Raw genomic sequence first — 17,174 nt, forward strand, 5'->3', positions numbered from 1 at the left:
CTCTGTGCTTATTACAAATATCTGCTATCTCCTTGCAAATTTACTCCTCCAATTCTCGCTCCCCACTAGATGATCTATAATACACCCCTATAAGTGTTACTATATCTTTCCCATTCCTCAATTCCACCCAAATAGTCTCCCGAGACAAGCCCTCTAATCTATCCTGCCAGAGCACCGCTGGAATATTTTCCCTGTCAAGCAACGCAACACCTCCCCCTCTTGTCCCTCCGATTCTATCACACCTGAAGCAAAGAAATCCCGGAATATTTAATTGCCAATCACACCCCTCCTGCAACCATGTTTCTCTAATAGCTACATCATATTTCCAGGTATCAATCCATGCCCTAAGCTCATCCACCTTTCTTACGATGTTCCTAGCATTAACATAAATGCATTTAAGAAATTATCCACCTCTTCTTCTCTGTTTATCTCTAACAGTACAAAGAACTTTACTGTCTTCTTTTTCTTCCTTCTCCCATACATCTGTTCCTACACTCTGGTTCCCCTCACCACTCGTATCTAGTTTAAATCCACTGGAGCCTCTCTAGCAAACCTACCTCCATATTTTTCCCCCTCCAGTTCAGATGTAAACCGTCTCGCCGGAACAGGTCAAACCTTCCCTGGAAAACCGCCCAATTATGTATAAATCTGAAGCCCTCCCTCCTGCACCATGTCCTCAGCCACGTGCTGATCTGTGCTACCTTACTATTGCTAAACCCACCTGCACGTGGCACTCTAGCAATCCTGAGATTGCTATGCTGGAGGTCCTGTCCTTTAACTTGACACCTAGATCCCTAAACTCACCTTTCAGGACCTCCTCTCCCTTCCTACCCACGTCATTGGTCCCTTCATAGACCACGACATCCAGCTGCTCACTCTCCCTCTTGAGAATACCGAGAACTCGATCTGAGATATCGCGGACCCTGGCACAAGAGAGGCAACAGACCATCCGGGATTCCCGATCTCTTCCACAGAACCTCTTGTCTGTCCCCCTAACTATCGAATCCCCTATCACTACTGCTCTCCTCTTTTCCGTCCTTCCCTTCTGAGCTGAGGGTCCAGTCTCGGTTCCAGAGATGCAACCACTGCAACTTGTCCCTGGTAGGTCGTCCCCACCAACAGTATCCAAAACGGTATAATGATTGTTGATGGGAACGGCCACAGGTGCTCTGCTCTTCCTGTCTATTCCCCTTCCCTCTCCTGACAGTCACCCAACTACCTGTCTCCTGACCAGGGTGACTTTCTCCCTGAAACTCCTGTCTACCTCTGCCTCTGCCTCCCGAATGATCCGAAGTTCATCCAGTTCCCTCACACGGTTTGTCAGGAGCTGCAGCTGGATGCACCTTTTACAGGTGTAGTCATCAGGGACAGCTGTGCTCGCCCTGACTTCCCACATCTGGCAAACGGAGCACTCAACTACCCTAACTGCTTCCTCTATTACCTACTCCTAATCTAATTTGATTAATTTAAGGGAGCTTACCCGGCCTTACCTCACCTGGAATGAAGCTCGTACTCAGCCTCGGCCCGTTTTTTAAAATTCCCCCGCTGATCTCAGAGGCCGACTTTCACGCACTTGCGCTGTTGTGCCCCGTTCAAGCCTCGCCTCTGCCTGTTCTCGCCGAAGCCTGATTGAGCCAAAGCCGTCCTACTCCGCGTCAGTCCACTCCGACAATGGCCGCTGTATATGGCGGACTTTCTTTTAAAACTTTGGCGCGCTACGTCACGCGCCTGCGCCTCTTTGCCCCGATCAGTCAAAGAAACAGCTTCTCTCCGAGCTTCTTTTACCTCTTCCCTCTCTGCCTCTTGCTTCGATTTGTTCCACTTTGGTGGAAGAAATAACTGAGCAGACTATTAGTCAGATGGGGAGACAATTCAAGATGCATAGATGCAATGGAACTTGGGAGTCCTTGTGCAAGGTTAACCTCCAGGTTCAGTCGGTTGTGAGGAAGGCGAATGCAATGGTGGCATTCATGTCCACAGGTATAAAATATAACAGCATGGATGTGATGTTGAGGCTCCATAAGGCACTCGTAAGACTGCAGTTGGAGTGTTGTGTGCAGTTTTGGGCTCATTATTTTAGAAAGGATATACTGTCATTGGAGAGGGCTCAGAGGAGATTCACAAGAATGATTCCAGGAATAAAATTGTTACCGTATGGGGACCATCTAGCAGCTCTTGGGCTGTATTCCCTGGAGTTCAGGAAAATGAGTGGGGAGGGGGGGTTCTCATAAAACATTCCGAATGTAAAAAGGCCTTAACAGATTCCCCATGGTGTGGAATTTTACGACAAGAAGGCAAAACTTCAGGATTGAACGACGTCCATTTAGAACTGAGATGCAGAGAAATTACTTTAGTTGGAGGGTGGTAAATGTGTGGAATTTGTTGCCACGAGCAGGCGTGGAGCATAATCATTCAGTGTGTTTAATGCAGAGATAAATAGGTTCTCAATTAACCAGGGCGTCAAAGAGTATGGGGTGAAAGCAGGGGAGTGGCAACGTCTGGAAGGATTGGATCAGCCCATGATTGAAGTGCGGAGCGGACTCGATGGTCTACATCTTCTGGTCATATGATCTATTATCAGATAGTTACATGGCACCTTGCTAAGCACAATGCCATACATCCAAAACAGCACGCTGGCAAAAAATCTTTAACACAAGTAAAACATAACATAAGTGAGCCTGTGAGTAGGAGCCATGTATCTGTTCTCTATCTGCATTGAATTCTGTGCTGCGTATTTATGATGTTTTTTTATGGTAACTAGTCGCATCAGTGGGGGTGTGGTAAACGCGAAAGAAATCATTTACATATGTGCGCTTTGTTCCATGCAGTACACAGCTGGGGACTGCCTGATGTCATATATTTTATTATTATACACCAACTACACTGAACATACACTTGGGTACACTTCAGTTTCATCGTTTCAAGATTGTATGTTTGCTGCTTGCTACTAAATGACCACTGACTTTTTGTAACAATTATTATTGGAGCTGAGGCAACGCCATGCATATATAACAAATCCGTGAGGGTCGGCAGTAACGGCATCTTGGTTTGGTTAGAATTCACCGCTACATTATCAACAGATGTTTCTCAATCTGTGGATCATTGCAAATATTCTGAGCGCATAGACATTAATAAAGACAATATGCTGGAGTCTTTTAAAGGTATCAAGTTAGATAAGTCACCGGGACTGGACGAGGTATACCCCACACTACTGTGGGAAGTGAGGGAAGAGTTTGTTGAGCCTCTGACGATGATCCGTGCATCACCAATAGGATGGGGAGAAGTAGCAAAGAAAAGGAATGTTGCAAGCGTTGTTCCCTTGTTCAAGAAAGAAAGCAAAGATAACCCAGGAAATGGTATGGTGTATGGTATTCATCAACCGTGGTATTGGGTTCAAGAGCGTGAGGTAATGTTACACTATATATGACCTTGATTAAACCCCACTTGGAATACTGTGTTTAGTTCTAATTACCTCATGACAGGAAAGGATATGGATGTGATATGGAGTGCAGAGGAGATTCACAACGATGTTGCTTGGATTGGGAAGCATGCCTTATGAGAATAGGTCCTTGGAGTGACGGAGGATGAGAGGTGACCTGATATAGGTGTATAAGATGAGAGGCATTGGTTTTGTGGATAGCCAGAGGCTTTTCCTCCAGGGTTGAAATGGGTAACAAGAGGCAGCATAGTTTTAAGGTGCTTGGAAGTAGGTACAATGGGGATGTCAGGGGTAAGTTTCTCACACAGAGAGTGGTGGATGTGTGGAATGCACTGCCCATGAGTGTGGTGGAGGCAGATGCAATAGGGTATTTTAAGAGACTCTTAGATAGGTACATCCACAAGTCAAGATCAAACAAGTCAACAAATTCAGATATCTTGGCAGCCAAATGACAAGTGATGGCAGGTACGACACAGATATCAAATACAGAATAGCAATGGTGAAAGAAGCTTTCCATAAAATGAAGACCATATTAACAGACAGAAAGATGAGCATGTACACTAAAAAACAGAATACTGCAGTGCTACATTTATTCTATCCTGACTTATGGAAGTGAATGCTGGACCATTTGCCCAGCAATGGAAAAGAGACGAGAAGCAGCTGAATTATGGTTCTACAGGAGAATGTTAAAAATATCATGGATTACACACACATCAAATGAAAGAGTTCTCAGACGAGCCCAAGCAATTAGATCACTCATATCAACAATAAGAGAAAGACAACTCAGAAAATTCAAGGCAGTTTCTAGAGTAGGTTACATAGTCAATACAACATTGTGGGCTGAAGGGCATGTGATGTGCTGTAGATTCCCATGTTTTATGTTTTTCACATTTTATCTACCGAGCTGCCAAGATCATCGTCACTAATCAAATCTCACTGAGATTCCTCAGGTCCTGTTGAGTTTATTGTCAAGTGAGCAAGTACAGGAAGGTACAGGTACAGAGAAACACTGACTTGTGGCAGCATCACAGGCAAGTACATTCAGATAACACACAGAACAGCAATTATACGGTTTGGCTCAGCAGTGGAAACGCCCTTTTGTCTGGCCTGCCTCCGCTATTGGGTGTAACCAGTGACTGACATCGCTTCTTATCAATGGGAAGAGTGAAACTCCTCTGTTGACTGTGGGGTGGGGTGGGTGGGTTAGGTCATTGTTACCTTAGCTGGTAAAGTTCAACCATCTCAGCGCCAGTGTGATGTAAGGAGCTGCACATGTGATGTCAGATCCCGGTGTGGGGAACCCACACGTGACATCAGGCATGTGAGGGCACCAGAGTAACATCAGGTGTGGGTGAAAACTTGTTTTCAAAAACTGCTCAAAGGACTATATTTTTAATGAATTCAGGGGAACAAGGAAGGACACTTAAGATTCAGTGATGAGACCCACGTTGTGAGATGTAAAGTCCCCTGTTATGTGTCCGGCTGTGCAGTGTTGTTGGTGGAGTGGGCAGCATGGTGTTTGTCTTGAGCTGGGTCACAAAACCCCAAATGTTTCTTCGGAGGACTTTCTGTGGTGATTTGGTTTCGGGTGGCTTCAGTCAGTGTAGTGTCCCATTGTTTAGTATTTTCATAAACAACAGTTTTACTGATAAAATTCAGAATTGCCACCAGGGTAAACACAAAGTCATATCAGTAAACAGAAGACCTCTTGTCTCTGCAATCTTTATCTCCTGGTAAAGCAAACACTATGACAATGGGGATTATAGGTATCACTCCCTGCAAAATTCAGTGAAGCATTCAGATAGCTGATCGCTGAGAGTAATTATGTTTGTTAGTCATTACGGTTCACAGAGAGTCGGTTGGATGGAGTTGATGTGGAGTTCGGTGATGTCACAGAGAAGGGACCGACAGGCGAAACATTTGATCTTCAACCTCTTTTGCTGATTATGCCAGAGGGACCTCCTGCAAATTGCAGCACAATGCCAACCCCAGCTGATGTCAGCAGTTTTTCTGTACTGGTGGTGATGAGGAAGGCGCTGATCTTGGGTTTGTGTAAAGTGAGGGCCGGTTGCAGTGGGAAAGGACCGGGACCGAGCTCTGTTGGACAGTGAAGGGTCCAGGTTCTTCTGTCTTACAGCCTTGGATTTAGTTTTGCACCTGAGTCAGGATTGTGGGATCAGTTTGTTGTGGTTCCCCAGCTGGGAAGGTGAATCAGGTTTATTAACACTGGCGTGTGACATGAAATTTGTTATCTTAGCAGCAGCATTTCAATGCCATACATAATCTAACAGAGAAAATAAATAAATAAATAAATGAATAACAAACTCATAAATTAATTGAAGAATACATATATTGAATATATTTTTTAAAATGTGCAAAAACAGAAATACTGTATATGAAAGAAAGTGAGGTAGTGTCCGAAGATTCAATGTCGATTTAGGAATCGGATAGCGAAGGGGAAGAAGTTGTTCCTGAATTGCTGAGTGTGTGCATTCAGGCTTCTGTACCTCCTAGCTGATGGTAACAGTGAGAAAAGGGTATGCCCTGGGTGCTGGAGGTCCTTAATAATGGACACTGCCTTTCTGAGTCACTGCTCCCTGAAGATGTCCTGGGTACTTCATAGGGTAGTACCCAAGATGGTGCTGACTAGATTTACAACGTTCTGCAGCTTCTTCTGGTCCTGTGCAGTAGCCCCTCCAATCCAGACCGTGATGCAGCCTGACAGAATGCTTTTCATGGTACAACTACTGAAGCTTTTGAGTGCATTTGTTGACAAGCCACATGTGGGTGATGCAGACTGCAGACCTGTCTATGTGTCTGTGTGGGGTGAATGCTAAGAAGAGTATGAGGCCACTGCCGGGATGAAGGATGGTTGGGGTAGTGTGGGTTATCGAACACAACATGATGAGGTGGATGGGCATGTGGTATATTAAGATATCAATGAGTGAGGATCTGGTCCATTGCATCAGACAGTTCACATGTACTTTCAGGGAGCCACAAATATCTCTTCATCATAACGACTGACTAATCTTCCTGTTAACCTTCAGTTTGTTACAGAGCCCCAGAGTCTGCAAACAGGTGGTTGGTAGGAAGTAGAGGGTTATGGTGAGAGGCTGTTTCTTGGACTCAAGGCCCGTACTTCTTTTCTTGGAAGATAGCAGGTAGAAACACTTTCTTTTGTTTCCATCTCCTCACTCTGAACTGACCAACAAGTACTTCGGAAGATGTAAGATCTTCAAATAAGCAAACACTGAGGGAATGTGAGTGACTCTGAAGAGCTGGGCTGCTGAATGCACTTTACCAGACCTGCAGTGATTGCAACTGGGTCTGACAGAGGCAAATGGTACTTCTGGGCACATTCAGTCTCATTCCAACTATTTCCTCCCTTCCTTTGTACAGGTATGTAATGTCTAAAGGACCAGTTTTTGAGTAAATGAGACTCACCAAACTTTCTCCTGACTGAATCAATGGATTTTCCGAGTCAGAATAATTCTTTGCAGTTGATGTTCTTCGGGCTGGTTCACTTGTTGCTGTCCCATCATCTTCAGTCATGGTTCGCTTCCAGTTGTTGGCTTTTCCTCCAATAAATTGATGAATATCATTGAAGTGGTTCGATACAGGCTGGACAGAGTTTGAACAAGATGGTTGATATATATCATTGAGGTGGTGGGGTACAGGCTGGACAGAGATTGAACAAGATGGTTGATATATGTATCATTGAAGTGGTGGGATACAGGCTGGACAGAGATTGAACAAGATGTTTGATATATATGGTGGGAGAAAGACTGGATGGACGTTGAACAGGATAGTTAAATATCATCGAGGTGGTGAGATAGAGCATGTACAGAGTTTGAAGGTGGGCAGGGAATGAGCAGACAGAACCAGGTGGGAGAAGGGATCAAGGATAATCACTGATGGTCCTCCAGCAACACACAGATACTGAATTAATAATACATATTGTGACACTCCCGTGTGTGTGTGCACGCACGCGCGCACGTGTTGGCTGACAGACAACCCCTGCATTTCTAGTGACCAGCACTGTTTATTGTTCTTCTGTTAAAATGTTTATTTTTGGGTTTTAGAATGGGAAATTCCATTTCACATTGCTATGTATTAGCTGGGGTTATACATTTATTTGCTTGTGTATTTGTGGCTCACCTCCCCCATCTGTTGGAGACTGGTTGGGTTCACTCTCCGGGTCATGGTGCCCTGTCTGTTTTGTGTTTATCACAATAAAATCATTATTGAGATTAAACAGTTCCCTCATTTGTCATTATGGACCAAATGCTCAGCACAATACTACTGTATAAAACATCCCAAAATAACAAGGCTAGAGCAAACTATAAGAACTTTGGTACATACGCTTTGCTCATCACCAAATATTATCAATGCACCACAAAAAGTTTCCCATCTGGATATATCATGCCTTGGATGGCGACTGCTTTACCCGTGACTGCAAGGAACTGCAGAGTTATGGAAACAGATCAGCACATCACAGAAATCAGTCTCCCCTCCATGAACTCTTTCTAGTCTTCCCGCTCCCTCAGTAAAATCAAAGATCTCCACAACCCAGGACATTCTCCTTTCTCACCCACCCCAATTAGGGAGAAGACACAACAGTCATTAAGCACGTATCACCAGGCTCAGGAACAGCTTATCAGAATCAGAATCAGGTTTATTATCACCGGCATGTGACGTAAAACTTGTTAATTTAGCAGCAGTAGTACAATGCACAAACATTTGAGGAGCTCCAGGAAGCGAGGCAAAGCCGCCAGTTCGGGAAGTTAACAGGACTCACCGGCCCACATCATATTTCCCCAACAAGAGAAAATATGCAGGTGCTGAAAATCCGTATCAGCACAAGATGGTGACTGTACTCAGCCCGTCAAAAAGCACTGCCATATCGTGGACTGTGAGCATGCGCAATGTGATTACCACGCCAATGGAGATCAAGGGCACGGGGCAGATGGAGCCCCAGAAAAAATAAACGCAGATGCTGCAGCTTTGCGGTAAAATAAGTGTGCAGAATGGGATTATGTCACCAGTGGGTGGTTCTCCCCTGACAACAAACCGATTCTTTAAGACATAGGTGCATAATTAGTCTGTTGGGCCATCGAGTCTGCTCCAGCATTCAATTATGGCTGACACTCTTTTTCCTCCTCAGCCACACTCCCCAGCCTTCTCACCGTAACCAATCAACAACCCATCAATCTCCGCCTTAAATACCCCCAACCTGGCCTCCAAAGCTGCCTCTGCTAATTCCACAAATTTACCACACTCCAGCTAAAGAAATGTCTCTGAGTTCAGTGAAGCGTATCCGTCTGATCATCAACACTGTTCAGGGTTTTGCATTTAACAGTGTACTGTCTCATACATTCGACCTACCGAGCTGCCAAGATTATCATCACTAATCAAATCTCACCGAGATTTCTCAGGTCCTGTTGAATTTATTGCCAAGTGCACAAGTACGGGAAGGTACAGGTACAGAGAAACACTGACTTGTGGCAGCATCACAGGCAAGTGCATTCAGATAACACACGGAACACAAATTATACGATTCTCTGTCAGTAACAAGATAGAAACATGTTTTACTTCATCCTGCTAATAGGACCAGAACAACAGGGGCTGAGCGGCGGCTCATCTCAGAGGGTTCGGTGTGAAGGTCTCACAACCCGGACCGACCCCGGCAGATTCTGTGGAGGAAGCGAGGCGAGGCCGCCAGTTCGGGAAAGTTCATCCCTCCCCCTTCACGTTTCACCGATCACCCTGTGTTTCTCTCTCCCTTCCCCACCCCCACCTTTTATTCTCCAGTCCTGCCGAAGGGTTTCGGCAGCAAATGTCGACTGTACTCTTTTCCTAGATTCTGCCCGGCCTGCCGAGTTCCTCCAGCATTTTGTCCGCGTTGCTCGCATTTCCAGCATCTGCAGATTTTCTCTTGTTTGAGTTCGGGAAAGCTGACGCGACTCACTACCCATATCAGACATCCCCGCTCGGGACCGGCTTCAATACTCACCTAAGGGAATTTGATGGTGTCGCCCCGCAGAAAATATTTCATCCCCGGCTCCCCGCCCCGGGGGGCGTGGACCCCTCCCGATCCCACCGCCGACCCGCTTTCAAAAAGAACGAGAAATAATACCGCCCTTCCCGTATTGAGCATGCGCGATGTGAATTACAAGTCATCAGGCGGTGGGCGGGGCCTCGGAAGTGAACCGGCAAATGCTGCAGCTCTGCGGCAAAACGTGATCACGTGACGGCGGAGGGTCTCCCACGTGATCCGGTGACGCCGCTCCTCGCTACTCTCCCGCTGCCCGACCCACCGCTGCATTTACCACTTTATTTCATATTTACACCGGATACATGTTTTATTTTTCCCTTCTTATCTTTCCCGTTTCCATCCCTCCACCTCCCTGGGTCACAGAGTCATGGGCTCTATTCCCATCACGGTCCGGCACACAATTCAGACCCAAACAGGAAAAGTGCAGGTTTCATTTAAATCACTTATACTTAAACACTAATTTCTATTCACATTCCTCCGGCCTCAGTGGACAGGAACACTGAAACATCAAATGAGAAACAACAGGAGGTCGCCATTCAGCCCCTCTAAACATCAACAAGATGGCGGCTGCTCTCCCATCTCAGCCACGTGTTTCTGTCCGATCTTCATTTCCTCCACCCCTTCGGTCTCCACACATCTGCCGCCCTCTGTGGTGGGGATTTACAGATATTCACCACCCTCGGAATGGAGACATTTCCCCTCATCTCAGTCCCAGACAGTCCATCCCTGTTTCAGAGACTGGGATCCCTGGTTCAACCGGTAATGATGTTGTGCATTTCAATGTTCACCTCTCAGTCCTCGATTCTCTAAATGAAAGGGTTATCACATTTGATCTTTCTTCATATGATGACTCCACCACTCCAGGGATCAGTCTAGTGAATCTTCATTGTAGTCTCTGTAACAAATACTCTCTAACCTCTTTGTTGATCCTCTATGGAATTAATTTCCATCTTCTGCAGCCCCGTGTTGCCCCAACCACTCACCTTCCACCCCTGTTACTGTTTCCACCTTCCCACCTCCCCCTCACCTGGATCCACCTCTCACTCCCCAGCTCTTGCCCCATCCCCACCCCTCACCTCTTTTCTCTGACTATTTCCCATCCACTCTCAGTCCAGAGGGAGGGTCTCGGCCCGAAATGTTGACGGTCCATTTCCCTCCACAGATGCTGCCCGACACACTGAGTTCCTCCGGCAGTTTGTTCTTTGGCCTGTATAACCCGTGTTAGTATGGGAAGCAGGATTTTACACCATATTCCTGGTACAATCTCAACAAAGCCCAAATAATTGTCACTTTGCCCGGACCATTGGCTCCGCTTGCAGGGCAACAGTCTTCTGGTGTTTGCCCCCAATGTGGTGAATCCCTCTGCTCGCCACCACCGTGGGCCCAGACAATTCCACAGATGAGCCCCTCCTGTCCCCACCGGGACAAACATCCTGTCCGCCCCCTCTCACACCATCTTCATCCTTTCAATAAAATCCCCTCTCTCCCTCCCTCCCCGGGGAACCGGCATCAAACCGACGGGCCGAGCGGTCTCCTCCTACCTCTCAGCGATACATCAGACTCCGGCCGCAGGTGACGCTTCACAAACGCCCCGACTTCCCTCGCAGGGAAATGGAAATAAATCAGAAAGCGGACATTTACTTTGAGGTTTTCTCCGCTCTGATGAGGCGGTCGGCGCTTGAGCGGGAGACGGACTCAGCGGGGTAACGCCCATTCGGCTTGTCCGGCTCTGCGACTGGCTGTAACCAGTGATTGACATCGCTTCGCACCAATGGGAATAGCGCAGCTCATTCATCCTCTGTTGACAGCGGTGGGGGCGGGGTGGTCACGTGATTATTAGCCCAGCCGTTAAACCAATAAAGTTCGAGCACAGAAGCGCGTGGGTGACGTAAGACACCGCGCACGTGAGGGCAGATCCCGGTGTGGGGAGCCCGTGTGTGACGTCAGGCGCGTGGGGGGAGGAGCTGTGTGACGTCACCTGTGGGAGTGCGCTGGCATTTAAAAACACCTTAACGGACTTTTCAGTGGGACAACAACATTAATCACGGGTTTCATCACTGAATCCAGTGTTGTGAGATGTAAAGTCCCCTGTTATGTGTCCGGCTGTGCCGTGTTGTTGGTGGAGTGGGCAGCGTGGTGTTTGTCACGATTCGGGTCACAACACCAGAATTCCCAGCGGGGTCCCCACACAGAAAACCTCTCGTCCCTGCAGTCTTTGTCTCCCGGTAAACCCAACCATAGTGGACAATAGATACTCCTTCTTCTCAGAGTCAGGGAATCATTCGGACAGCTGATCGCTGAGAGGAATTCTATTTATTGCTCATTAAAGTTCACCCAGATTCGTTTGGACGGATTTGATGTGGAGTTCGGTGTGTCACAGTGAAAGGACCGGACGGCCGAACTCTCTCCGTTGTCCAAATATCCTTCCAGGTGAGGCGACACTTCACCTGTCAATCTTCCGGGGTCTCCTGTTGTGTCCACTGCTCCCGATGCGGCCGCCTCTACACTGGTGACACCGGCTCCTCCGCAGTTGTGCGGGGTAGGGGTGCTTTTTTTTATCGGGGGTCGATATTATTGTTCCCTTTTGTGCGGGAGGTGTGGGTTTTGGGAGTTGATGATCAGGATGCCGTTAGATTTTTATGCGGGGTGGGCGGGGTAGGAGTTTGATTTTTCTCTGTGACCGACTTTCATGCTCTTTCTTTGTTTCGTGGTTCTTTGGAGAAGAAAAAAACTCAGTTGTTTATGGATACCTGCTTTGATATTAAATTAACCTTTGAACTATCCGCTCCGAGCGGGACTTCCCGGTGTCCAAACAATTTCATTCCGATTCCCATTCCCGTTCCGATGTGTCAGCCCAACTTATACCAAGATGAGGCCACCCTCAGCGCCCAGCATCAACAACTGATATTCCGTCTATGTACCCCCACCCCCAACCTGATAGCATGAATATCGATTTCTCCTCCCGGTGAACAAATCTCCCTCTCACCCCTCCCTCTCTTCCTCTCTGACTTTTCACGTCGTCTCACCTGCTTATCACTTCTCTCTGGGTCCACTGCTCCATCCCTTTCTCCTATTCTCCACTCTCCTCTCCTATTAGACTCTATTTTCTTCTGCTCTGGAGCTTTCCCACCTACCTGGTTTCACCTGTCACCTTCCAGCGAGACATTTCCTCGCCCGCCCCGATTTTATTCAGGTATTTCCCTCATTTCTGAAGGAGGGTTCAACTGGAAACGTCGACTGTTGACTCTTCACGATAGATGCTGCCCGGCCTGCTGAGTTCTGCCAGCATTTTATTTGTGTTGCTCTGAATTTCCAGCATCTGCAGACTTTGTCGTGTTTGTGATGTACCTCTCCGTTGTCCCTCCGGCCTCCGGCCACTGGTGGCGCTGCGTGGACCTCCGCCCACCCGCGGCGATGTGCGGACCTCCGGCCGTGGGTGTTGCTGCCGCGAACCTCCTGCGAAACGCAGGCGCGGTACCGACCACGACTTTCGTCGGTGGTTCTCCCATTCGGGCGGCGGGGGCTGATCCTAGGTTTGTGTAGATCGAGGGCTTGCTGCAGTGGGAAAGGGCCCCTTCCCCTAGCCCAGGTCCCTCTCTGCCTCTCTCCCCTTTCAACTTTCTGCTCCTTTATCTCTACAGTTCCTTCATGTTTATCCCCTCCCCCCTTTATCTTTCCTCTGATTGGTTCTCCACCTGGCGCCTCTAGCCCTTCCCCCTCCCCCATCTCTATTACTGGGCTTCGGCCCTCTCTTTCCCCCCCATTCCTGATGAAGGGTCTCGTTCCGAAACGTTGGCTGCTCTTTTCTCACGGATGCTGAGTTCTTCCAGCGTTGTGTACGTTTTATTTGTGATTTACCTCTCCTTTGCCCCTCCCGCCTCCGGCCACTGGTGGCGCTGTGCAGACCTCTGTCCACCGGTGTTGCTTCTGAGTACCTCTAAACGCAGGCGCGGCGTTTCTCCTATTCGGGCAGCGGTGAGTAAGGGGTTGTCTGTCTGTGTGTGTGGATAGAGCTGATAGGTGGATGTATAGGTGTGGGGTGAGTGGTCGGATGAGGGATGTGGGAGCAGAGTAGTGATCGGACGTTCTGTAACCCGGGTAAGAGAGGTTCCGGGACAAAATAAGTTGTTAACTAGGGAGAATCTGGGCAATTGCATGAGCCAATTGGCATGTCCTTTCAGGAAGCAGCAATTCTCTGTTCATATTAATTACTGTGTAATCTTGCTGTTAACATTGTGTTTGTTACAAAGCCCCAGAGTCTGCGAGACCATGGGCTGCAACTGCAGATTGAGAAGTGGGGGGGGGGGGGGGGGGGAGGTCACTGACCTTTGCATCAGAGGAGGACATGGGGTTGTACAGATGGTTCGGATCTAGTGGGACATCCGGTGTTTGCAAAGGGAGAAAGAGTTTTAACCAGCGAAGCATGGTCAGAGGTGGAGGGGTAAAGGAGCCGCCTGACAGATCGTTCTACAGTAATTGTATTTTTATATAATCTCACAGATGGTGACTGAGGAAGAAGCTTGTTGAGGGAGGATACCCGGGGGTGAGCAGGTCAGACACAGTATCAGGAGAGTGACAGAGATGTGATTTCCTGTGTCACGGGTACAGACAGTTGTCTCCAGTGAGGAGTTAGTGTGGAGATGCAGTTTCCCTGGAGGAGGAAAGAGGACACACCAACAGGTGGAACCAGCTGTGGGAAGACATGGTTTGTCAGGTCTGACGACCAGCTGAATGTACCATAACCTTCAGACTGAATCAGAAAACCATTCTGAGGGTATTTGAAATGTCAGAAGCAGGGGAGATGTGATCCCATGTCTCCATCAGACCCTCAGTGAGATGGTTCCAGTAATAACGTGCAGGGATGAAAGCACAGTGAACAGGGTCTGATTTAATCACTGATTCTGACACAGTGAGAGGGTTAGTTTTGCTGTAAGGCAGCAACATTAATGGAAGAAGACACAGGAACTTCATCAATTGCCAGTTGTTCAGCAGAAATGATCAATTGGTATATTACCTTGACAGAATCAGATATTCCCAGTGGTGACAAAGGGGTGCAGTCTGGTTTATTTCAGATTGGAGAGGGGTGAGAAGTTTTGAAATCAATGCCTTGCGGTGCCACCATCGATAATTTAGCATGTCCGGAGTGGTGGATCACACAGCACGGAAACAGGCCTTTGGCCGGCCATACCTGTTCTGACCATCCACTCACTGTCTACACTGGTCCCATTTATCAGCACTTGGTTCACAGCCGACTGTATCTCGGCAGTTTCAATGCTCATCCTCTTCATAAATGTTGTGAAGGAACCTGCCTCCACCACCACCTCAGGCAGTGAGTTCCAGATTTCAGCTACTCTCTGAGTGAAAAGTCTCTTCCTCAGATCCCTCTAAACCTCTTCATCCTTTGCTTAAATCTATGCCCTCTGATCTGTGACACCTCTATCCCAGGATTGTGGCCGATATGGGCATCAGTGAGGCCTTTGAGAAGGTTCACATGGTAAGTTGCTGTGGAAAGTCAGATCACACGGGATCCAGGGAGAGCTGGCTCACTGGATGCACAGTTGTCTTGATGGTAGGAAGCAGAAAGTGATGGTGGGAGGCTGTTTATTGGACTCGAGGCCCGGGCCTAGTGAGGTTCCCCAGGGTTACACCCCATTGCTCTCATTATTCATTGATATTTAATTATATTTGCATTTGCACAGTTTGTTGAATTCTATGCTCCACTTGATCTTTCATTGATCCTGTTACTATTCTAAAGATTTGCTAAGTGTTCCTGTAGGAAAAACAATCTCAGGGTTGTATGTGGTGACATATATGTACTCTGATAATAACATTTACTTTGAACATCAACCACTGCTACTTGTCATTTGGATCACTAATTTGGTTAAGAATATACAGGATATGGAGAGTAGATTTGCAGCAAGTTCAAACAATTAGTTTTTCTGAAAGATATTAAGTATAAACACTCGGCTTTGTTTCCCTCTCCACACTCGACCACCCCCTCCCCCTTACTGTCTTCCCTCTCTGCCCCGTCCTCCCTCTCACCCTGACATTGGACATACGTTCAGGGTGAAAGTGAATTATTTCCGGGGAATCTGAAGGGGAATTCTTCACTCGGAGGTTGGTGAGAGTGTGGAATTAGCTGCCAGTAGAAGTGGAGAATGTGGTTTCGATTTAGACACTAAAGAGGAATTTGGGTGAGGACATGGATGGGAGGTGTATGGAGGCTCTGGTGCAGTTAGTTGGAACTAGGCAGTAACAACAAAAACAGGTCAGCATGGACTAGAAGGGCAGAAAGGCCTGTTTCAGTGCTGCTGCTGCTCTCTGTGCCTCTAATAATATTCTCATTTGTAATTTCCACAATCAGTACTTTGCTACTTCTGCCTGAACCCTGAAATTAACTCAAACAAGAACTGAAAGACTCTTGGCTGACTACAAAAAGTGTTCACAAGCTGTGATACTTGCCAAAGGGGGTGTTACTCAATACTGACCAAGCAGCATGCCCAAACTTTTGTTTCTGGCCCTTTTCCTTTTTTGTTATTTTGAAATTGTAAAAGATGGAAATAAAAATGTAATCTTGCTTAAAATATTAAAGAAATGTGTCATCTTTAACTATGCCTTTTGTAATCAGTTCATCTTTTAATCATTTAGCTATTCACGGTAACAGAAATTTTGACCAGGGGTGCCTAAACTTTTGCATGCCACTGTATATATACTGTGCCTTCCAAATTGCTTCCAAAAATTCCAGCCATTGCTGCTCTGTTTTCGTCGATGCCCACGTTTTTTTTTTCAGATCAATTTTGACCAATTTTTCTCTCAGGCCTCTCTAATTCTCTTTGTTCCACATCGACTTTAGCTTCTCCTTCACTAATGTCAGTGTGAATTTGATCATATTAAATTCACTTGCCCCGAAGGGTTCTTTGGACTTTAGTGACCTAATTAATTCCTGTTCATTACAACACCCAATCCAGAATAGCTGATCCCCAACTGGGCTCAAACACGAGCTGCTCTAAAAAAGCATGTTGTAGGCTTTCTAGGAAATTCCTCCTCTTGAGACCAACACCATCCTAATTTTCTGAATCACCTGCATGACAATCCCCATGACTATCCTAATATTACACTTTTGGCAAGAGTTTTCTATCTCCCATTGTAATTTGTGGACCACATACTTACTACTGTTTGAGGGGCTCGAAACAATTCCCATCAGGGATTTTGTTTTTCATTTGCTCTTCCTTAATTCTACCCACTGATATTCTACATCTTCCAACCCTGTGCCACCTCTTTCTCATGCTTTTATTTAATATTTTACCAACAGAGCTACACGACACTACAGCTGGCTTGTTATTTCAAGAAAAATAAGTATGTGGGGAAACAAGAGGACCTGCAGATGCTAGAAATCTAGAGAACTACACACAAAGTGCTGGAGGAGCTCAGCATGTCAGGCAGCATCTATGGATGGGAATCAACATTTCGGGCCAAGACCCTTCACCAGGACACTTGATACCCACATACCTGGAATATCAACAAGCAAAGACAATAGAAAATAGTGTGAAATAGGGAGAACCATTGACAAAATTTAGTTCCAGGCTTAAGAAAACCTGCCAAACAGAGCTCAATAATTAACAAATACAACAAAGGCAATAAACACTTTCATCAATACCGACATTGACTTTTTTAAAATAA

General features: G+C 46.8%; 1 protein-coding gene across 1 annotated transcript in view; it reads right to left on the reverse strand.

The window, feature by feature from the left end:
• The window catches only part of LOC140723079 (uncharacterized), a 561,502-nt gene that overhangs the window by 205,266 nt on the left and 339,062 nt on the right, over positions 1–17,174 (reverse strand). The window lies entirely within an intron of this gene.

Source organism: Hemitrygon akajei, unplaced genomic scaffold, assembly GCF_048418815.1.
Source record: "Hemitrygon akajei unplaced genomic scaffold, sHemAka1.3 Scf000100, whole genome shotgun sequence".
Lineage (NCBI taxonomy): Eukaryota > Metazoa > Chordata > Chondrichthyes > Myliobatiformes > Dasyatidae > Hemitrygon > Hemitrygon akajei.